Source organism: Anguilla anguilla, chromosome 8, assembly GCF_013347855.1.
Source record: "Anguilla anguilla isolate fAngAng1 chromosome 8, fAngAng1.pri, whole genome shotgun sequence".
Classification (NCBI taxonomy): Eukaryota; Metazoa; Chordata; class Actinopteri; order Anguilliformes; family Anguillidae; genus Anguilla; species Anguilla anguilla.
In genome coordinates, this window is record NC_049208.1 from 43,546,039 (window position 1) to 43,570,698 (window position 24,660).

Below are 24,660 nucleotides of genomic sequence, written 5' to 3' on the forward strand. Positions count from 1 at the left end.
ATTTGGCCATTAATTTACTTTAACCCCTTAGCGCACATGCCAAATCTGGCCAATCCTTGCCCATTTAGGGGGTACCCTATTTAAAGCTTGATAACTCTAAATGTGAACGCCACAGAGACTTTAAAAATGGCTTAAATGAAGCAAGACATTCATACCATTTAGATTACTTTACATTCATAATATTGGAAGAAATAAAGTGCCACAAATGCAACTGTCTAGGCAAAAAATCTAAAATGAATTTGCTCTTTATTAGTTCGCAATGAAATACTGAGAGATTGCATATATACAGCAGGTTAAACTATACATGTGCTGGATCAAAAACTTCTTGACCACAAGTTCATAAAATCTAAGGGTGGATATGTCGAACTACTAAAGATCTATGAAGCAAAAACTAAGCAGTGTACCCAGCGTCTCCAAATCTACCCAAAATGTCGAAACTATGGATTGCTGTAAATCACAACAAATTCACGTATTTCACTACAAATCAACTGTTTTGATTCAAGAAACTCACTGTTGCATTATTTTCAAGTGGGAATTACAAGCCTTCCGTCAGTACAGTGGTCTAAAATAGCTAGGGGTCCAGAAGCATCCAAAATCTCTCCAAAAATGAATTAAATGCTTTTTGTCCATTATAAAGCATATAAATGAGCCCTTATGAAGGTTTAAGATGAAACATTGATATCAGATTAAAAGATAATGCAAAAATATTGTTGCACAGTGCGGTACAGTACCTAAATGTGTAATAATTAACTCTTGTATGTATTTCTATACTCTGTACTCTCATATGTTTTCTTGTATGGGGACGGGACGACATGTAAACAGTTTTCAACCATCCACCATGTTTTAGCAATGTTCCATATCATGTCATCGCTGTTGCATGGAATACAAGAACTACTAAACTACCAACGAACGCTTACATTACTGTGTGAAATATCCTCGTTATAAAATACCACTAACCTATTTAAAGACACCCAATTTAAAAAATAACGTATAGGCCTATAACCGAAATATTTTGAGCAGTAATACATACATTGCAATGATGAAATCTTATCTGTGTTCAGTAGATAGAGACAGAGACAGTAAATCAATGATGCAATTCTATCCGCTTCTGTCTTACTACAGAAAACAATGGCAGCTAGGTCTATCAGCAAACATATGGCTTAGCTATGCCCAGAAGTCCACAATAATAATAGTATTTTCCAAGAAATTACACAAAATCGTTGACAGTGTTTCGTCAGGTGCAGCGTCTTTTACCTGCTACCACAGAGTAAATGTGTAAGTGAATGCGATGATGAGAAAACTTGGTTACGCTGATATATAAAACGCTATTCCAAAAGCAAAATTAGACATGTTATACATTGTTAGAAAGCTTATATTCTCACCTACTTAATAATGAATTGTCAATCAAGCCAGACTGTACTAAAAAGGGCGACAACTCCATAAACAATGTGTGGTATTACGCACAACTATTTTGGAGGCTATTTTGATTTTCTGCCCAGACAATTGCTTTTGGGGCACTTTATTTTTTCCAAAATTATGAATATAAACTAATCTTAGTATTGTAAATGGTACAGTTGTCTTGCTTCATTTAAGCCATTTTTCAAATCTCTGTGGTGTTCACATCTGTTATAAAGTTTTTAATAGGGTACCCCCTAAATGGGCAAGTATTGGCCAGATTTGGCATGTGTGCTAAGGGGTTAAAATTACCTGTGATGTGAACAAAGTAGATGCCCTAATTGACTTGCCAAAAGAATTGTATGTTAACATGAAATTTGCGGAGTTGTGAAAAACTGAGTTTCAATATTTTTAGCCTCTGTGAATGTAAACATTTGGCCTCAACTGTACATATTCATACATGCTTGCATCTTTGTACACACGCATACACACACAATTCATCTGTATACTCCAAATACCCACACTTATTATAACTACAGCAACTAAAGCAATGAAGTATGTAGGACTCTCTCCTGTCTGTTAATAATCCTCACAGCCTGTGGATGAAAGCTGTTTTTCCCATGCATGGCAAATTGTGGTCACTCACTCATACACGATCTGAGAGGGACGTTCAGTAGTACGCATGCGCAGGTGGTGCTTCGTTTAGTTGGAGTAGGCAAAACGGGACGCATGCGCAGGTGGTGCTTCGTTTAGTAGGAGTAGGCAAAACGCAAACATGTTAGGGTTACCTAAAGTAACGTTAGGCGATAAAACAGTGCTTAAAAATGTCGTGCCGTTCGAAGTGGTGATTTCGGGAGATGCAGACAGATAAAGGCATACGGATCGCCTACTTTAGTTAACCTAGTTTGCGCGTACGGATGCTATCCTGCACGCATGAGTAGGGCCTAAGGACACACAGCTACAACCACCGATACAGATGTGTGGACACATGGAGGACAACAAATAACCTTACAGAGGTGAGGACGAGCCATAGCTAGCTAGCTATATAGTACAGAGGGCAAAACAGAGCTTTAGAATGTCGCCAGCAGTGTATGCGCGTGAGCGCAACAACACATTTCTCATAGAAAAGGTAGTTTGTAGCCTTTTTTTCATTCATTACAATGGTGGTACAAGTGACAAGAAGTAAGTGGTGTTGTGCTGTTAGGCCTCATTGATCGCCGTATAAGGTTAATGTAAAGTACCTAGCACAATCTGACAGCACTAACCCATAACAATGTACTGTGAATGGTACTTGCTCAATGGACGGTAAATGTGAAAAACATTCCATTATCGTCAGCGGCACCAAAATTTTCTGTCACACCCTCAATAAACGGCAAAAGTCCCAGTAGAAGATTGAATTCAATCTTTTAAACTTACATATTTTCTGAAATGTTATCAATTCCGCTTGGCCACAGTGAGTGAAACTAGGCGATCTGAGCGTATAGTTTCTATGTAAGTTACGTCTAAATGTTTCAGCCTTGTGTTTTTATACATTTAGTTTGCTTTTCCCTTCCCTTCTTATTTGTGCTCTTGTTTTATTGTTTTTATAGGTTTAGTTTGCTTTTAATTACCTCACTATCTTATTTGTGTTCTTGTTTTACTATATTAAATGATTATTATTTTATCATTATTATCCTTTTTTAAAAATGATTATTGTTATTTATTTATTTATTTATTTATTATTATTTGTATTTTTTGTTTTTCTTTTTTCCTCTCATTTTATGTGAAGCACTTTGAGCTGCATTTTATGTATGAAAGGTGCTATATAAATAAAGTATTATTATTATTATTATTATTATTATTATTATTATTATTATTATCATTGAGTGTTGTCATCCAGTATCCTCCACCTCCCTGAGTTGTATTCTAGAGCTTCTGATTCTGGTCCAACTATTTTAAATATCCTAATACTCTATTACTATGCTAGTACATGTTACAGGGCACCGCCCAGTGGGCTGCGGAGGTACTGCCCAAATACTTCGCCAAAACAAAAATATTTGCTTGTCAAAGTGATTGCATGTCAGTTGGGCTAATTAACACATACTACTAATCCTAAAATACCTAAATGGCAACAGGGATTTCTGTTAATGAATTTTTTAATTAAAATAATACACAACACGTTTTTTTTTTTATGAATAAATAATGAAAATAACTGCGCATGACTTGAACGTCATCAGAGACAAACGTGTCGCTGTTAAGTTTCGGTTTCCGAAGGAGAGAGCAAGCAAGCATTTATATTTTGATTACAACAGAACTACGGATCGGTTTTCAAAGAGAAAAGGTGGTGGAGGTGAGACTTCTACAACTGCAACAGCTAAGGTATCGAAGCATGTTGTCAGAAAATACGACCCTGAATACATTAAGTTTGGATTCACAGTGGCGGGAAGTGATGCAGAGCCAAAAGCACAATGTGTTGAATGTGGTGAAGTCCTCTCAAATGAAACATTAAAACCATCAAAGCTATTGAGACACTTAAACAAAAAACACCCTGGGTGTGTTGGAAAACCAAAAGAATATTTTCAAAGGAAGCGAGACAGACTTCAAGCACAACAGAAAGTCATAAGTACGCTAACAACACAATCGAAAGCTGCCCTGAAAGCGAGTTATCTGGTGGCTGCCCCTGTAGCTCGTAGCAAGAAAGCGTTTACAATCGCAGGGGATCTCATCTTGCCTAGCGCCGCGGATATGTGCCGAGAGTTACTGGGGGAGGCAGCGGCAATGAAACTCTAGACCGTACCGCTATCGAACGACACAGTGAGTAGGAGGATTGTTGACATGAGTGATGACATTGAAAGCCAACTTCTGGAGAGAATAAAGTTAAGCCCACACTTTGCCATACAGTTGGACGAGTCCACTGACGTTAGTTTGTTGGTTTTTGTAAGATACAGCTGGGACAGTAATTTTCACGAAGATCTACTTTTTGCAAAGAGCTTCCCACCAGAACAACAGCAGACGAATGCTTTTGCTGCCTTGATGAGTACTTCACTGAAAGACGACTCGATTGGAAATATTGCATTGGTGTACGCACGGACGGTGCTGCATCGATGACAGGAATACATCACGTTGTTGTCAAGCAAATCCAGGAGAGGGCACCGGAGGCAAAGTGGACACATTGTTTCTTACATAGAGAAAATCTGGCCACAAAAAGATGTCACTCGAGCTGCATGACGTTATGAATATGGCTGTGAAAACTGTGAACTATATTTTAAAAAACGCAGTCAACTTGAGATGTTTTTCTGCTCTGTGTGAGAGAATGGATGCAGATCATGTGCAACTCTTGTATCACAGTGAAGTTGTATCAAGACGACGTGCTTAATCGCCTGTTTGAACTGAGAAAAGAAGTGCATGCATTTCTTGATGAGAAGCAGTCCCCTCTGGTAGAGCATTATATTGATGGTGACATTTGATCAGTTGAATATGTCAATGCAAGGGAGACATTCTTTTTGGTTTCAGACACATTTGAGGGTTTCAAGAAAAAACTCATCCTTTGGAACAGGAGAGTCAAAGAGGGACGGATGGACACTTCTGAGTGAAAGTTCTGCCCATGTCAACATTGCCAATGTTGTCATGCAGCATTTGAGAATATAAATACATTTTCAGATTACTTCCCAGAGGACCCTCGGAATGGAAATCTTTGGGTTTTGGACCCATTCTCAGTGGATCCTGCATCAGAAGACATGGCCCTGTCCACTGTGTTGGAAAACCAGCTGATGGAACTATCTGCTGACAGCAGCCTGAAGCTTCAACTCACACAAGTTGACCTGGCATCGTTTTGGATATTTGCTGCCAATGACTATCCCACTCTGTTACAACGGGCAATCAAGTTTCTGTTGTCTTTCACCACCACATACCTATGTGAGTCAGGGTTTTCAATTGTGACTGTCACAAAATCAAAGTCTAGGAACAAACTGAAAGCAACTTTGAATGCTACTCTGAGAATCAGCCTCTCACCCATCCCACCCAGGCTTGATCTGATCATTTCTCAGAAGCAAGCCCAAGTATCTCACTAAGGGTAAGCAGAATATTCAATTCAATCATTGCAGCTGACAGTGACATAGCAATCATTTACAGTTCAGAATACCCCTTTATTTATTATTTTAAGAATGTTTTACATTTATTTCAGTATGTGGGCCCTGACCGTCTTGACATATGCACAAGTGGGCCTTGAGTTACAAAAGGTTGAGAACCCCTGTGTTACACGTTACACACTGCTGTGGTGGAAAATAGAAGGCAGTAAGCAGTATGCAAGGGAATTCCCTCAGTAGGCTTCCTTTTTCTTTTCATAAGTGGGATTATTTTATAGTTCACGTGTGTACTCACATGTTGCATGCTTTATGGTAAGGTTCATTATTAGTTTATCATTGCTTAAAGCAGTTGAATCCTCTGACCCTCTCGTACCTTCAAGACAGAGGCCAAACATGTTTACTGAAATAATTTTTGTAGAAACCTTGGTTCTCTGAAGGATCAAGTCTGGAACACTGAATATGCATGCATGAATTCAAATTTTTTATTGAAAAGTGCATTCAAACTCATTGCTTAATTTTTGCACCCCAAATAAGGCAGTCTGCTGTAAATTACTGGCAACATGCCAGGGACTTACATTGTGCACCACAGAGAGTCAAGAACAGAAAATCTGTAATTACTAAAATGCTGCTGGCATGATTTATTACAGAAGAAATGTTGTCACGGGAACATCTGACCGACTGACAACTACCGTTATGTCTTTGGATACTGATAGGTGGACACATTTAATAAAAAAATAATAATTCTTGTATATGCTGTGCCGTGATACGAGATGAGACTCCGGGGGTGGGGGGGTGGAGGGGGGCTGGTGGGACAAGGACACCCTGAGGGTCAGTGCTCTCAGGCTTAATGACCATGAGCCCCTAGGGAAATCTGAGTGTAGCTCATCAGTATTTCAGCTAAACCTCCAGGCTATCATCACCATGCCAACATATCTTTTTATGTGTTGCATGATGCAAATGTCGTGACATAATAGTGTGCAAAAATGTTTGTGAACCTCCTCTAATGCTGCCTGGGAAGTGATGTAATTCACAATAATCACATGGTGGCCATTATTGCTCTAACATGACACTCACGGTGGGAAACTCCACCTGGAAGCATTAGTAAACCATTGAAAATGCATGATTGGAGTCAAAATCTCTCTTTTCAACATTTTCAGATAGACAAAGCACTGCGAAGTGAACAGATTTCTAAAATCAGGAGGGATGTTGAACCACATTTAAAAGTAATAATTTCTCACACATCTAACTAAATTTAGCTAAGCTAGCTAGCTGCACTGAATAGAAGTTATTTCACAAACATTCTCTATATTATTTAACAGTTTTTCTTATTTTCTACATCATACATTTCTACATTCTACATTATGTTTACAAAAATCCCATAAAAATATAGCAAAGCACCTTCACTAATATTAATACATAAACGTAAAATAAAGGCTGTAATCTGTAATTGAATATAATGGGAATAATGGCTTTTTAAAAGGATACATTTAATATAAAAATATAAAAGAAAATACAAAAGATAAACACGTAACCTTACACAACATAATGATGAGAATAGGCCATTCAGCCCAAAAAGGCTCACCATTTTTATACCACTAAAGGGTACTTTGTGCTCACTATTTACCCACAAACTAGATGGTATCTAGTACTGTATCAGACCTGGTCTTGAGAACCCCAAAATTTTCTGCCTCAATACTGACCAGCCAAGCTATTCCACACAACCTCTATTCTCTGTATGAAGAAATACTTCCTAATGTCAGTGCTGCATTTACCTCTTGCTAATTTCCGTTTAGCTATATTGAATTTGATTTGCCAGGTTTTGCATTTTACACTTATGGATTCTGGAAATCAAGCCATACTGAAACTAATTTAGCACATATAATCACACAAAATTAATTCACTGCAACAGTATGATGAAGCTGAGGAAGACTTTAGAATGGGGATGAATAATTGTGGGCACTGCAGTTATATAAATGATTAATATTTCCGCTATGTATGTTTTATGTGGAAATGACAGGTAACAGGAGAGAGACAGTGCATGTGTAAAAGTGCACTTGCAATAGCGGGAGTAGAGGAAGGGAGAAGTATGTTAAATCCATTATGGCTTAATAATTTTTTTTGTATTTCTTTAACTTTTCCAATTTTGTGATTTGTCTTGTTTTGCCGGACTGAATGCCACACACCTCCAACCCCAGAATTCAGCCAAAGTCTAATTCATCTTATGCCGAGACCGTTCCCTTCTGGGTTTTGGCTCCAAAAATGTTACACACCAGCGAGGGAGGGAGATGTGGCAACCAACGATCCATTCCCGGAACTGTGGTCTTGGCGTAAGTATTGACAACCTGGTCAGCTGCCCTTCTGATTTGGACCTTGTTGATATTCTGAAACCACTAACCTGGTTGAGCTGACAGTGTCGTGGGAGGAGGGATGTGAAGAGGCCCACGAGAGAAAGGCCTTGAAATACCAGCCCTTAGTCCAGGAATGCAAGGACAAGGGATGGCAGGCATGGTTGTTCCCTGTGGAGATCGGCTACAGAGGTTTCCCAGCCAAGTCAGCATGGCGGTTGTTGTCAGCTCTGGGCCTGGACGAAAGGAGCAAAAAACAAGCAGCTCATAGGATGGGGGAGGAGGCAGAACGAGCCTCCTGCTGGATATGGAGTAAGCGGGAGGAGGGAAGCTGGAAGCCAGGAGCAGACGGGCAGTGATTTGGCCACCACTGCCGGCCCACCAACTGGAGAGTGTTGTGGTTAAGGGTTGAAACACTCAGTGAAGGTTGTGTACCACCTGATGACATCTGCTCCTGGCTGAAGGCTACGATTACCTCATAAGGTAACCGGAGAAAGCACCACAACTGGTGCATGTCACAAGTAGATTCCAATTTTAATATTGTGGTGTGGGGATGGCTGGTTTAAGCAGCCACACCTGCCCTGGGTCAAGCTAATTAGACCTGGCCAATTGGATAATTGGTTAAGAATTAGATAATTGGCCAGGCTAATTGGACCCAGGAACAGGGGTGGCTGCACCTGTGCGTAGTGAGGTAATCACTGCGCACAGCTTAAATCTGCCATCCCCACCCACACAGGAGAGCTCTCTGTCATGACAGGGTGTAAGATCTGCTCATTTGGCTGTACCACCTTGCCAAACCCTCGTAAAATAAATCTGGACTGTTGGAACATCATCTCCCTGTGTCTCTGTGCTGGAGGGCCCCAAGGAAAGCCACTTCGGTGGCCTGTGGCAGGCGTGTTTGTCAAAAATATACTCATAAATTGAGTACAAAAAGAAGCCAAAATATGTTGTACACAAAACCTCCTTTATTTAGGGTGCTATAAAACAGGTAAATAAGTAAAACAGTCAAATTAAATAAAAATAAATAAAAGAAAAATAAATGAGTTCAACACAAACATTTGCAACAGCTGAAAAAGACTGCAAACCCTTCACAATAAACCTGGTCACCACTTGGTGACAATCAGTTAATAGAAACGGAGTATAACTATATTCTCTATCTTACCATGCATAACGATGGTCGCTGTTTTACATTTGTTTGTTTTTTTAATTTGTTTGCTTTTCTTTTTTTACCCAAGTTCAATGCCGTAAAACTAGGGGATAATCAAAAACGGCACATTCTTTATACTTTATTATGCCATGCTTCCTCCCTGGTATGAAATTATTTTTGTCCAGTGATTTCATTTTGCTGTATCCCTAGTACTTTTTGTGAAACTTAGCCAGTTGAGCTTTTTCTCCAGTCTGTACTGTATATCTCATTAAAACACATGTTTTCAATGTACAAAAATCCCAAGTTACTCTCACAAAGCACTATCTATAAGTCATTCATTCAAACTGGCTAAATCTAGGCCTGCCATTAAAAGTATTGATAACAAAATGACGCCAAGGTACTGTACTAAAAACTGTATAGGCTATCTTGCCTCACAGAAATTAAAGAATCTGTTTCCAAAGCAATGCTACCCAATGTCTCCCGAATTTTTTCAAGTCAGTTGACCCAGCCAAGCTTGTTGCTACCAAGAAAGACGTTGTGTGCCTGCGAATCTCACACTGACTGGCGACCACTGCCATCTACTGGTGTCAGCTGGTATCGCACTGGCTAACAGAGAGACAAAAAGATTATTGCTGTAATCTCATGAAATGTAATGTATCTCATGAAAGACATGGTTTTCATTGTACAAGAATGGGAAGTTACTCACACACAAGGTAGCTAACGTTAAACACGCTGAAAATGCCAAAAGTGGAACTATCCCGGAAAGATTTTACAGATGCAAATACAATAGTTTAAATGTTGTATTTTTAGTTTGGCAGCAAGCCATTGTACTGAGTTTAGAGATTTGCTGCAGTCAGAGGGGGGGAATTGAACCCGGTCTCTCAGCCCTGTAAACAGTTCCAGCCTTAAGACAATGGCACTACCCACTAGGCCACGCAGGAATTACACGTCAGAGCTGCAAATTGTACTCTTTTAAATGTGCTTGTATACATGAATATTTTATTTGCATCCAATGTTTTTATTGGTTGATGTACGTAAAATGACCAATGGGGAGACATTATTTGTGGGCTAGGAGCATTGCTGGCAGGAAAAAGGATAAAACACAAAATCCCCTTAGTATTATGTAGACATGTGAAGTTGTTTATGAATTCTGTCTGTTGAAATTCGGTCAGAATGTACAGAAATTAATGTTTTTAAGGGCTGAGAGTCTGTGGCTGTTGCGGTTATTTCTGTGGAGAACCCTGATAAAGTGCCAAACTCTAGGTGCTGTATAGGTATGGAGCATGCCCCGCCAAGGTGTAACTTGGCTGGATTGCATACCTGCTCTACAGCAGTGTTGCTAGATTTGAAAATGGTGAACCTGCCCAATCAGAGCTTCAAACCGCTCAGTCTACAAAATAATTATATATAATCTCTTATTGTTTCACCACCACCTAGCTCCCATCATATATCTACACAATGATGCTCGACGTTAACCATTTCATTGCCAGCTAACAACTGCCTATCTGCTGTATTGCTAACAGTGCATTTGACAGATACACTTTTATTTGATTTAATCACTCAGCTAACTCCAGTTAATAGACTGGACATGTTAGCTATCTAATGTTATTAATAGACAGAATTTAGCTTACATTTTCTTACATAGGCTTCAATGGCCGCAATGGCGTTGGCATGACCATCTGCTGAAAACTCAGTCTGCATTAGCATTAGTATTAATTAGTTTTGATTGGCATTTAAGACTTTTATAGTTTTATTTTGGCCACCTCCGATTGTTATACTGTTAAATCAATGTATACGGACCTAATCTCTACAACAAACGGTAGCTTTGTGCGTTCATTATTGATCTGACTCCAAATCGTCTTGTCCTTTGCCACAGACCAAGTACCGGTTTCCAGTCAAACCATCTGGGACGCCATACAGCAATTGAAGACTGATATACTTTACCATTTCGGCTCAAAAATTGATCATATTCAAGCGAGCTTAAATACAATACACAGATCGCTGTCTACACTTGGAGAGCAAGTTTCAGAGCTTGAACATAGATTCAGCTCTAATGAGGACAACATATCAAATTTGGAAAATCATGTCAAAACACTGGAGAAAGAAAACTCCTACCTGAAGGAAAAGGTTGAAGACGCCGAGAATCTTAGCTTCTTACATGTTCCTGAACAAGCTGAGGGCCGGGATATTCTGGGCTTCATGAACCAGCTGATCCTTCTTCTCCTCGGTAAAGCAAGGCCAATCCTGGTCAAATTCCTTCATTTCCAGGACAAATTGAGGATCCTTCGACTTGCCCAGGAGAAAAAGGAACACATGTTCAAAGGTGTGCAAGTCCACATCTATCCGGATTTCAGTGCTGGGTTACTTCAGAAACGTTGGCAGTTTGATCCCATAAAAAAAGCTCCGCGACCTGGACATAAAATACTCTTTAATCTATCCTGCCACGCTGAGAGTTATTACTGAGGGTAAACCCTCACTGTTTCTCTACCCTGATGAAGCTGAGGCATTTCTTTGAGATATCCCATGAAACCTCCATAATTCCATGGGTGATAATCTTCTTTCTTCCTCTCCGTCTAATTACTGTTTTTCTTGTTTCTATCATTAATTTGTTATGATGGCACAGAATGCCTTTGAGTTGCTGGGACTTATAACTGACTTTTGATAAGAAACTTTGTTGTGACTGCGGCATGTTGTTAAACCAATCTATGCCGAGTGAATAATTTTTTTGTTTGCCGTAAATCATAACGTAAGGCGTCAAGATGCAGAAGTATGTCGTAAAGTCATGCTGTGAATGTTTGTGACAGATAATATCCTTGGATAAATTAGTCTCCATTCAAAAGGCCTATTTGATGGGAAGTGAATGATTGTTGAATATTTTTCCTCCTCTTGATTTATACTAAAATATTATTTCTATTTTTATTGTGGTTTTTCATACTAAAGGCCTGTGGTTGAGCATGACCTTTGAATGTTGAATATTAGTTCTGACACAATATATTGTTCCCAATTATTTAGGGTAATTTAAATTGAATAATGCAATCACACTATCCCCTGCTAAACTTGCCTACTGAGCTCCGCTTTATCATGTTTTTGTTTAGCCAGTTTGTGATAATCTCTTTGTATGTGTGTGTGTGTGTGTGTGTGTGCGTGCGCTGCTCTCTTGCTACCTACCCCTTACCCCCAGCCCCTCATTTTTATCATATACCCAGGACATGATCTGTTGATGTACTTATGTGAATATTTTGTTTCTTTATTGCTATCTCTGCATAATAGACACTGCTAAAGGTCTACATGTTATTCATCTGAATATTAGGAGCTTACCTTCTAAAATAGGTCTCTTAAGAGCTTGGCATGTCTATAATAAACCTAGTGTAATTACACTTTCTGAGACATGGCTGAATAGTAATGTCTCCGATAATGAAATTAAACTTGACAACTATGTTTTGTACAGAGGTGATAGGGGTGCCAGAGGAGTGGCTACGTATGTTTCTTCAAATTTGTCCTCAGTGCTTGTTATACCAAAAGAGAACCCTAGGTATTTTGAATGTCTCTTTGTTAAAATAATTTTTTATGCAAACAAACTGTTGACTAATAGGAAATATTTACAGACCTCCAAACTCTCCCTCAGAATCTACAAAGTGTATTTTGTCTACCATTAACTCTTTAGGTCATCCAAATGAAATGATTATTCTGGGTGACTTTAACAGCAGTTGGCTAGATCGTTCATCTCTCAATGATCGAAACCTATCTGGCAGTATAAACTTAACTCAACTCATAAGTGAGCCTACCAGAATTGATTACAGGTCTTAGTCCTTGTTAGATTGGATTCTTGTCACCTATCCTGATAGAATGATAAAATCTGGGGTATTATCTGACTGTTTCAGTGACCATTCCATTATTTTCTGTAAGATTAAAGTACCTCGTCTTCCACCAAGATGCATCAAGGTAAGACAATGTAAAAATATTAATACTGAACTTTTCATTCAAGACTTAACTGTCATAAATTGGGGCAGGTTTCAGTTAATACCTTTTGTTGAAGATGCATGGAACTTCCTTTACACTGAGATCATTAATGTTATAGACAAACATGCCCCCTGGACAACAATTAAGGTTAAAGGTAGACATTTACCTTGGATTAATGGTGATCTTTTTAAACAGAGAGATAAGGCTTAGGAAAAATATCACTCGACAAGGGATTCTGCTGATTGGAATGCATATAAACATTTAAGGAATATATGTGCAACCAAAACAAGAAACGCTAAATCTAATTATTAGAAAAACTGTTTGGTTAATGATTTTAATAACCCTAAACAGTTCTGGAACAGAATCAACAGTATAATCAATAAATCCACCTACTACTCATATTAGAGTTAATAATGAAGTTGTTAATGATCCCTCAATAATTGCTAATGCCTTCAGCCAGCATTTTTCCTCTGTCTGCAGTTCACAATTTTCTGATCTTTCCTACTCTGATATTTCATTGAATAACTCTAAATGTGGTAGCTCCTTCTCCTTTAGAAGAATCTGTCCAATTGATATTCAGCAGGTTATTTGTGATCTAAGCTCAGGTTGTGGTACTGGCCCAGATGGTTTGGAGATTAAGTTTCTCATGTTCTGGCATATTCTCTGTCTGACTTATTCAATTTATATTTATCTACATGTGACATTCCATTAATTTGGAAATGTGCCAAAGTGACCCCATTGCATAATTATTATGCAATGGGGTCATAATAGATCCTCTCGATCTCAATAACTATAGACTTATTTCCATTATTAACAGTATAGCAAAAGTGTTCATTTTTAATCAACCATCTCAATATGTTAATGACTCTCATATCTTATCTTCACACCAATCTGTTTTCAGACCTAACTTCTCTACAACCAATGCTCTTTTAAAATTCACCAATGATGCATCCTCTTCATTGGACAACAATATGCTTACAGGCACAATATTTATAGATATTTAAGGCTTTTGACATGGTTGATCACTATCTCCTCCTTGACAAACTTTGTGCTATTGGTCTTTCAAAACATTCTTTACTTTGGTTCAATTCATATCTTCATCACACACGTCAGTGTGTCTCTTATCAGGGCAATCAGTCAGATTTTATGATCATGGAAAAAGGTGTACCTCAAGGTTCATCTCTAGGGCTGTTGCTGTTCTCCATTTTTATTAATTATCTCCCACAAATCCGTTCTGATTGTCTTATGCAATTATATGCAGATGATGCTGTGATTTATTCTTCTAAGCCTGACATCTCACAAATTCATTGTACATTACAGGCTGATTTTGATGCTGCTCAAAAATGTTTTTCTTTTAACAAACTTCTACTGAATAAGAAGAAATCTTATAGTATGTTGTTTGGCACTAGATCAGTGTTTTTGCATTTAACCAATAATTGGTCGATTAATTTCTTAGATGGGACACCACTCGAAAAAGTGGAGGAATTTAAATATTTGGGTCTTTGGCTTGATTCTCAACTTTCTTTTAAGCCCCATATTGACTCAGTGATAAATGCTTCTAATTATACTTGAGATATGGAAATAAATTATCTCTAATGTGTAGGTGCATGTAAATGTATGTATATAGCTTTGTATGGGTATGTGTAGATTTACTGTATATATTTAGCATTTTTGGGGGAATCAGTGGGTGTGGGAGTGGCTAGGCCTGGGAGAGCTTTTGCCTGTGTGTGTGTGAGTGTATTTGTGTTGTTTTGCTTTATGAACTGTATTTTTTATATATTTGTGTTGAGGACCCCCTTGAAAACAAGATGGTTCATCTCAAGGAGTGTATCCTTCTAATACATTTAATTTGAGTAAATGTAGCTAGCTGTGTCACTCTGTGGTAAGGCTAGTGTCACATTTTTATCCACAACAGACTTTTCCACTTTTCCAAGTTTGCCTTCGGCTTTGGAAATGGAATAAAAGTTACAGGATAAAAATTGCAAGTTCCCCAACAGCTGCCTTTAACCACGTACAGAAGCTTTGTAACTTGTTGCTAGCTAGAATTTTGTTTCCGCTATCAGCTAGACTATACTATTGCAGACAGTGTTGGGGCTTGATGTCAGAGGTAAAAGTACATAGCAACTGTTTCTAGCAACTGTTTCTAGGGATTAGTGGACTATAGTGTTTATCTTTCTTTTGCTAAAGGTTGAATACCAACCAAGGAATAGATGGAGGAGGAACAAATTGCACCAGCGAATGTAAATGATTAGCTGAAACAGGAAGATAAAAAACCTGCCCAATATAACAAGAAATAGGCCAAATTATTACAAACTGGCCAAAGCCATTTCCCCCCGCACAATGGCATAAAAATAGCCAAACTGGGTGGTAATCTGCAAATTCCATTAAAAATACATTTTTCAGGATTCAATCAGCGAATTCAAAAAGCACATTTCTTAATGATTTCCCAGTTTTTTGAAAATTTAGAACTGGCTCTTGATACACATCCCTACTGCTGGAAATGTTATAATCAGCTTGAAAATGTATCGCTTTGTACAGTATTTTTCTACATAAAATGAAAATATTGAAAGTTATGTTTTAGTTCTTATTATATATATTATAGCTTATATACCTATATACATATATATATATATATATATATATATATATATATATATATATATATATATATATATATATGTATATGTATATACATTATGTATTTAAAATTATTGACAGTGCAAGATGGTCCTGGGATCGAATCCTGGCCTGGGCCTTTCTGTGTGGAGTTTGCATGTTCTCCCCATGTCTGCATGGGTTTCCTCTGGGTACTCTGGTTTCCTCCCACAGTCCAAAGACATGCAGGTGGGTGAATAGCATGTGTGCCCTGTGATTGGCGGCCTGTCCAGGGTGTATTCCTGCTTCTCACACAATACACACTGGGACAGGCTCCTGCACCCTCCGTGACCCTGCCCAGGATAAGCAGGTATAGATAATGGATGGATGATGGTCACAGGATGTCATTACCACTCAGATATTTTGAATAGGGGAGAACCATAAGAATTATAATATAATTAATTACTTAGAAGTAAAGCTGTAAAATTTCACTACAAAGATCATATATGTTTCAGCTACAAAAGTCACATTAAGTTTGAGGTGATCACAAACAAATTGTTGTCAATTTAAACAAATCTTAACATAGAACATCAGAACAACAAAAAATAACTGCGTCTAATCATAAATGTACAGGATAATATGCTGTTCGTTTAAAAGAGCATACTGTGCATGGATATTTAAACCAGCAACTAATTAGCTTTTCTTTTTTCATTTATTACCAAAAAGCTATGTATGCGGGATTGGATGAGTTGTGGTCATGTTTAAGATACATTTATTTTGTCTACGTAATCGTGTCAATAGGGAATAGTAAGGAAACCTTTTTCAAACAATCTTGATTTTCTGTAGACTTTACATTATTTGTTGGCCAGTTACTAATCAAGTGTGAGATAGAAACCAGGTTTTACTTCTTCTATACTCTTCTATATGTATGTTCTATTTACATTATATATGTATATGTTACAACTATGCTGCATGAGGATAGACTTGTTTTGTTGCTTCACAATGTCTATGAATAAGCAATACAAGTCAAACATATACTGATTTGGAAGCAGGAGGTAATGATAAAACTAAGTGTATTTAATTCATGACAAAACCACAACTCGCCCAATCCCTCTCAGTTCAGTAAAGCCATGCCATTGTTGTGTGTTTGAACGCATTGCTACAACACTGCATTGGCCAAAGCGTGTGTCGTCCTTGCGGCTGCAATGCAAACTGATAGTGCAGGCTCAGGAGATGTGTGCAGCTTTGTCTTTCGAAGAAACTTTGGATTACAAGGTGGTGAAAACTATGGTACTGCCTGCATATTAGCTTGTCCCTGAAGCATATAGACAGAAGTTTCAAAAGCATGTAAAAACCCCTAATAAAACTTTTGTTTAGTCTGCTTGTGTTAAGAATACACGGTTTGATAAGTGCTGCTCGACTTGTAAAGCTGCAAATTTTGAGCAACTGAAAGAGTTGTTGTTTCTTTAGGAAATCAAGAATTGTGTTCCTAATAGAATTGTGGTGTACCTGAGCAAACAAAAGGTGTCCTCGTTATCTGAAGCAGCCGTTCTGGCTGACAAGTTTGTGCTTACGCAGAAGAGTGTTTTTTTGTCTGCACAGCGTGTAGTTTTCAAAATCTCTGTATGTTAATTACACTAGAGGTAACAAAGCACTCTGCCAACCCTAGTGAATCTAGGGATTGGTTTTATTATCATCAGTGTGGACATCTCATTGCCGGTTGTCCAGTCTTGAATCAAAAAACGAAGGTTCACAAGCTGCCGCTAATAGTGTTGGACTGGTTAATACCCCAAATGCAGTTATGAATGAATCGCTTTCTGCCTCTGTGGACCCTGCTTTTGAGCCCTTTATCTTGGAGGGAACAGTCATATTTTCTGAAACGGACACAATGCAAAAACCAGTTCGCATTCTGAGATGAATGGGGGCTAAGCAGTCTTTCATTTTGGACAATATTCTACCCTTTTCATGGCACACAAGTTGCAGATCAGATGTTCTAGTTCAAGGCTTTGAACTTGGTGTGGTAAAAGTTCCTTTGTATACTGTTTATATACAGTGTGATGTAGTTGGATTTGTTAAAGTAGCTGTTCATTCTCGAGTTGCCGGTTAAGGGTGTTTCTTTTATTCTTGGTAATGATTTAGCGGGAGGAAAAGTATTTTCCCTACCCGAAGTCACCGAGGTGCCTGAATTGGATAACAAAACTTAAAATTTCATTCAGAAGTTTTCCTCTGCATTCCCTGCATGTGTGGTGACTCGTGCTTAAGCTCACAAATTTCATGATTTCGCGGTTGATCTCTCCGAGACCTTCTTGGGTTGACGATCCCATGTCTGAAAATATTTGCAGTGCATTCTGTTGCTGTTGCTGAAGTTGATATGGTTGACTCTGAAACGGAAGTTGTCCCTGAGAATAAAAACAGTGACCATAATGTTGAGCTTCTCTTGCCATTTGGGAGGGTGCAGCTTAGAGTTTCCCAGAAAGCGGATGAATCTTTGTCCCCAATGTTTTTCTACCTTGGTAGATAAAATGGTGTTGCCTCATAAATCAGTCATATATTTTATTGAAAATTATGTGCTGGTGCACAAATGGGCCCCTCTCAACTCTGAGCACAAGTGGAATTCTGTGGTTCAAGTAGTTGTGGGCCAAAATGGGGAAAATAGGCCTAGACCTCTCAGTGTTAATTTTGCCAGAATATAATGAAGCAATCAAGGTTTTAACTCATAGGCGATTGAGTAAGTTACATTAAATTTTAGGTCCCTGGTCAAGCTGAACTTTAACTATTTGAATGTATTCATGAGCTCCTTGAGAGGGACAAGAGCAGAACTGTCCATGAGATCAATGAGTGGTACAAGAACAAATTTCTCCTGAAACAAACACAGCCAAACCAAACCACATAACAGGTATCTAACAGTGTTATATACAAGGCATTAGCTAACTATAAATTGGGATGAGTGGTTGTTTCACAGTATTAAAGGTTGATTATAAGTGCTATGCTCAAAATTCCAAACTACATTTCTTTAGCCTGTACAACAATACTGAGCTCAGCTCACAGCCTAGATTTATTGGAAAGCACTGGTTTGTATTCAATGAGCAGTTTGATATACTCTTCAACAAAATTATCAAAAATTGTTCATTTGAGTTCAAAATTCAAATGAGAACCAACACAGTTACTTCAAGAAATAATGTAATTCCACCAGTGGCAAACTCTGTATAGCATCTTGGTGATTTTACCACTTTTTGAATGTCATTTCCATCCCCAGCCATCAGCGAGAAAGTTAGGACAGATTTTTTATTGCATAGTCATAGCTTGATCTTAAATGCAAGGAGAACAACAACTAATTTGGTAGTACTGTTTAAATACTTGTGTATTTGATTGGATATGCAGGCATTAAATGCATAACTATCTTGGCAATTTCTTTCAACCTCATGGAGAGATATATTAACGTCCAATTCTACAGAAAGAGACTTTGTTTTGGGTTTCGATTAGTGTTCATGTTTGATAAGTTTAGTTAGTCTTGTGTACATTAACAGAATTCTAATCATTCTCCCATTGGTGGGTTTTGGCTGTATACCATGATAACATTGTTACCTAGAGTGTGCAGCTCTCAGTGAATGTGCATGCATGACCAAGTTGCTGTCTTTTCTCTAAAATGTTATATATATATATATATATATATATATATATATATCCTAAATGGTTCATTTTTCTTTTTAAAAATGGTTGTGGCTGTCAGTCCACTGAAGAGGCGGCCTGGTTTCGGCTGCGCCGGCTGGTGGAGAGAGCACACACACCTGGGCTGCAGCCCACGTGCTTAAAGGTGTGCTGCTCTCCACAGTTCGTGGCCAAGACTGGGAGCTAACACCGAGAGCGCAGTTATGATTTTTGTTTCGTTTTTGTTTGAGCACAAAAGTAAAGAGAAGTAATCCTCAGCTGGGAAGCTGGACCTGGACCTACACCATTTTGTGTACACCCCTGGGCAAAAAAGAAAATGGGCCAAGCATTTTAATGTTTTTAACAACAAATCATTGGTCAGAAAATGAGCAAGTATTAAACAAATGCACTCCTGAGACCTCCTGTGCCACCATTTGCTTGTTTACTTTTGCTGCAGTGAACTGTTTGGGGAAAAGCTAGAAACAGGGAAATTCACTTATACAGTAGACAATTTAACATAATGTCAAATAAAAAAGTCATGTTTTGTATTTATTTGCATATCATTTGCATGCCGTGGAGTGTATATGTATAATGTCTTTGCATTTTCCCCGTAACGTCATTACTCCTGGAAGAATGGACTAATATTCTCGGACCCTGTCTACCTCTATACAACCATGTCATAGACAGATCATGCTTCCAATTTTTGAATATTTCTTCTGAACTGTCAAGTCTGTATAGTCTAGCTAACCTGCCAACTTTACACTGTACTTGCAAAACGAAATAACTCGCGTTCCCAGGTAATCAGGCCATGACATGCCTTCTTTTGACTGCTTCTGTTGCAGTTTTATTCATTATTTTGTTTTTTAAATTTTTACTTTATTTATTATTTTATTACTATTTTATTATTAATATTTTTTTAACAACGCCAGCCAACATTCTAGCCTGAGTTTAAGCTTCTTTCTGCCAAAGGACTGGAAATGAGAACCTGCATGGAATGCACAAATTGCACAAAGCTTGCAGCAGAGGTTGACAAGCTGGAGATAAGAATTAGCACACTACCAAATCAGAGAAGATGAGAAAACGATAGACTCGTTCCTACAAGAAGCTACGCTAGATGCTACAGGACAACCAGCACAGGACACTTTCCTTCCCCAGCACACACAGGCTTTTCCTCACTCTCAGAGCTCAGTGATTATAGGTAAAACCCAGACTCATGGACCTGCTACAGCATCTGAACTGGCTGATACCCTCCCCTGGCTTGATTGTGATGTGATTGAGCCAGCCCTGGGACCTCTCCCACTAACTTCATTCACAAACTTCACTAACTGGATTAAAGAGGGAGCCAGACCGAAAACCTCTATACCCAGCCTTAAATGGACAGATGTTGTTCATCGCTCACACAGAAAGAGCAGAAAGAACAAAAATGCTACAAAAAGGAATTACACCCATGTCCCGACAGAGCCTCGACTAGAAAACAGGTATGAAATACTTGGTGAATTCCAAAAGCTGAATGTTAAACTGCCTGCTAATGCTAGTCCGAACACTAACACCAGCTGCCCTACTGGACCTAAGCAGCCCACTAGCAGCAGCTCCGGCGCCAGCGGTGAGTCTAACGTGATGTCTACTAGATTTACCAACCATAATGCTAATGTCAGGATGAATCAATGGCAGACTACTAACACGCACAAAAATACGACTTATGTCATTGGGGACTCAATAACCAGAAACATAAAGACCAAGATGATAGAAAATATTTTCCTCCCAAATTCAACAGTTGAACGGGTAACAGAGTTAACACCACAAATCCTCTACACCAAACCCTATGTATAGAAGGTTATTGTACATGCAGGGTTATATGATATCCTCCCTGAGGAATCTCAGCTATTGAAAAAGGACTTTTCCAACCTGTTGAAGCTACTTGCAAAGTTTCCTATGCAGACATTAATCTCAGGCCCAATTCCTACTCTGAACAGAGGAGCTGGATCCTTCAGCAGGCTACTCAGCCTTAATACCTGGCTAACAACAGCCTGTGCCACATATGGAGTAGATTTCATTGACAACTTCAACCTGTTTTGGCTCCGAAATTGAGTTTTTAAACAAGATGGCATTCATCCAAACTGGACTGGGACGCAGCTTCTTAGCACCAACTTAATCTATAGCGCAAACACAAGCCCCAAGGATGCTGATAACAAGCATATGCCCCCCCCCCCTCCCAGAGCCAACAACAGCCAATGCTCAAAATCTCTCTACAAGGCCACGGCTGAGCGGCGTTCACTCTCAAGGATCACCAACAGGCGCATGCATTCTCCCCCTCCACATCTCCCACCTCCCACTCATCTGATCCTGTCCTAGGCCTGACCACAGGCCTGGAAAGACTATCCCTGTCTGCCCCACGGACCTCACCCCCCCAACCTCCCCCCATCTCTCCTGTCCGCCAGGTCTCTGACAGCCTCAAGTCAAAACTTCTGGAGATGGATGTTTTGCTAGAGGCTTGGCCATCTCCCACCTGGGTGGCCCATCACAGGAGAGCCAGGAGGACTGCAATATGATGTCCTCAGGGTCCCTGTACTGATACTGGCACCCCACCCTACATCTCCTTTACCAGGCGTGGACCCCTATCCAGGAACACCTGTCTCCCTCCCCCCTCTCCCCCTCTTGCTTCAATGCCAGTGCCTGTTCTTATCACCCACAGACTACACAGAGCAGCACATCCCACACGCACTGCTAATCTAACCAACCTGAGACCGATTTCTCCCTGTCAGTCTCTGTCTGTTTCAGGCCCTATTACTATGGGATTATTTAATGTAAGGTCACTCACAAATAAGTGTTTTTTTATTAATAATATTATCTCAGATAAGGATTTGCATTTTATGTTTCTTGTGAGACCTGGCTTAACAATGACAGTGCGGCAACACTTATCAAAGCTTCCCCCCGAACTAAGACTTCTTTCAGTCAGTACGGCAGGGTGGAAGAAGTGGAATAGCTGCTATTTTCTCTAATCAGTTTAGCTGTACTGAGATTGATTTGAGTACTTTTTCATCTTTTGAATATCTTGCCATTGTGCTGAAAGCTGACCCAGTTGTGCTTATTTTAACATTATACAGGCCGCCCCAGCAATCCTCAGTATTTCTTCCTGAGTTTTCTGAGCCTATGTCCATTGTGCTCACTAGTTATGACAGAATAATTTTTAAAAAAGACATGAATATTCATATTAATAATACTGCTGACTCCAAGGCTATGGAATTTATGAATCTATTAGACAGCTTAGAATTAATTCAACATGTCAGTGAAGCCACCCATCAGCATGGTAATATACTTGACTTGGCAGTATCATGAGGGATAAGCATCGACAATGTTTCAGTGTCTGACATTACTGTTTCTTATCATTACTGTGTGTACTTTGATGTTCTGTTAAACATCTCCAGTAACAAAATAGAAATCACAATTCAAAAGTGATATTTAGATGGTACAGCAGAACGTAAGTTTCCCGAGCTTGCAAAATCCTTGGATGTCTGTACTGATAATTACTCGATAATGGTTGATTCCTTTAATTGAGATGGTTGATTCCTTTAATAGCAAGTTAGGTAACATGTTGAACAAAGTCTCTCCAGTTAAGGTTAAAAAAAAGCTTTGTGATAAAACGGCACCATGGATAAATAGAACGATCCGTGAGCTTAAGCGATTATGTAGAAGAGCCGAAAGAAAATGGAGAACAACCAGACTAGAGGTTCATCGGAGCATTCTTAAGGAATGCATTACTAGTTTTAATAATGGTGTATGCACTGAAAGAAAAGCCCACTTTTCAAGGATCATTGCAGAGGATGGCAGCAACTCTAGGGTACTGTTTTCAACAATTGATCGATTACTAAATCCCATGCCAGCCTCTGATCCTCTTAACCAAACTTCTGCCTCAAAGTGTGAGGATTTTGGACATTTTTAAATAATAAAATAACAACCATTAGAGCTGGTATTGTTAGAAACACTGGTAACTTAGATGATCTGCCCTGTAACAAGCCAGCCACGATGATAAGCTTTACATGCATTTGTGAGGCTGAGCTCTGTAAGATTGTAGCACAGAGTAAACCTTCAACATGTCATCTTGACCCTGCTCCTACTGCATTCTTTAAAAATGTTTTTAAGAGTATCTCCACACCTGCTCGAAAGATAATTAACACATCTCTGGAGACTGTGTCTTAAGTAACTACAGACCTATATCCAACCTATCATTCATGAGCAAGATAGCTGGAAAGGTCGTCTTTAATCAACTTAAAATCTTTCTAAATGAGAACAGTACTCTAGAGAAGTTCCAGTCAGGTTTTAAATTGAATCACAGTACAGAGACCGCTCTAACTAAAATAGTGAATGATCTTAGACTTAGTGCTGATGCTAACAAGGTTTCAGTTCTTATTCTTTTAGATTTGAGTGCAGCTTTTGACACGATTGACCACAATATCCTAATCAATCGTCTTGAAAACTGGGTTGGTCTCTCTGAATGTGCTCTTAACTGGTTCCGAACATATATTACAGGGAGACAATTTTATATTAATCTTGGAGATCACATGTCAGAAAAATGTGACATATCTTTTGGTGTTGCACAAGGGAGCTGCCTTGGTCCCCTTCTTTTTTCATTATATATGCTTCCTTTAGGTCATATCATCAGACAGCACAATGTTAATTTCCACAGTTATGCTGATGACACACAATTACACATTGCAGTTGAGCCGAATGGTCCCATGCATTATTCTCCCTGACTACCTGTCTGTCTGCAGTGAATCAATGGATGAGCAATAATTTCTTTGAGGTTAGGTAAGGAAATTTGGCTCCCCAGGTTAAGTAACAAGCCTGGGTGTAATTCTAGACTCTGATCTAAGTTTTAAACCTCACATCAACAAGGTGACCAAGACTGCTTTCTTCCATCTAAGAAACATTGCCAAGGTACGCCCATTTCTATCAAGACAGGATTCTGAGAAGTTAGTCCATGCATTTATTTCAAGTAGGTTGGACTATTGTAATACTCTTTTTAATGGTCTTCCAAAAAAGTCAATTGAAAGATTACAACTAATTCAGAACTCTGCCGCTAGACTTTTAACAAAAACAAGGAAGAGAGAGCATATTACTCCTGTTTTAGCTACACTGCACAGGCTCCCTGTATCTATTAGAATTGATTTTAAAATACTTTTACTTGTATACAAAGCTCTTAATGGTGTCAGGAATCCAGCCTGATTCTCTTTGTGTTCCTGTTTCTTTTTGTTTATTTCTTATTTTCTAGTTTTTATTTTTTTTTATTTTTCGGTTTACTTTGTTTCGCTTGCGGTTGTGTTTTCTGTGTTCGTGTGCTTGGGTGTGCGTTTGTTATTTTTTCCCCCTAAGGTTCCTGGTTCCTGCCCACGCCCCGCCCCAGTCCCGCCTGTTACCTCTTCTTCAATCAAGCCTTCACCAACCATCTTCACCTGCGTCCCATCATCCACTCATTACTGTTGCTATTTAGTTTCTGTGTGCAGTTTAG

General features: G+C 38.9%; 1 pseudogene; it reads left to right on the top strand.

Annotated features, from left to right (window-relative positions):
• Positions 1–3,364: 3,364 nt before the first annotated feature.
• Positions 3,365–24,660, top strand: part of LOC118234214 — a 51,583-nt pseudogene continuing 30,287 nt past the window's right edge.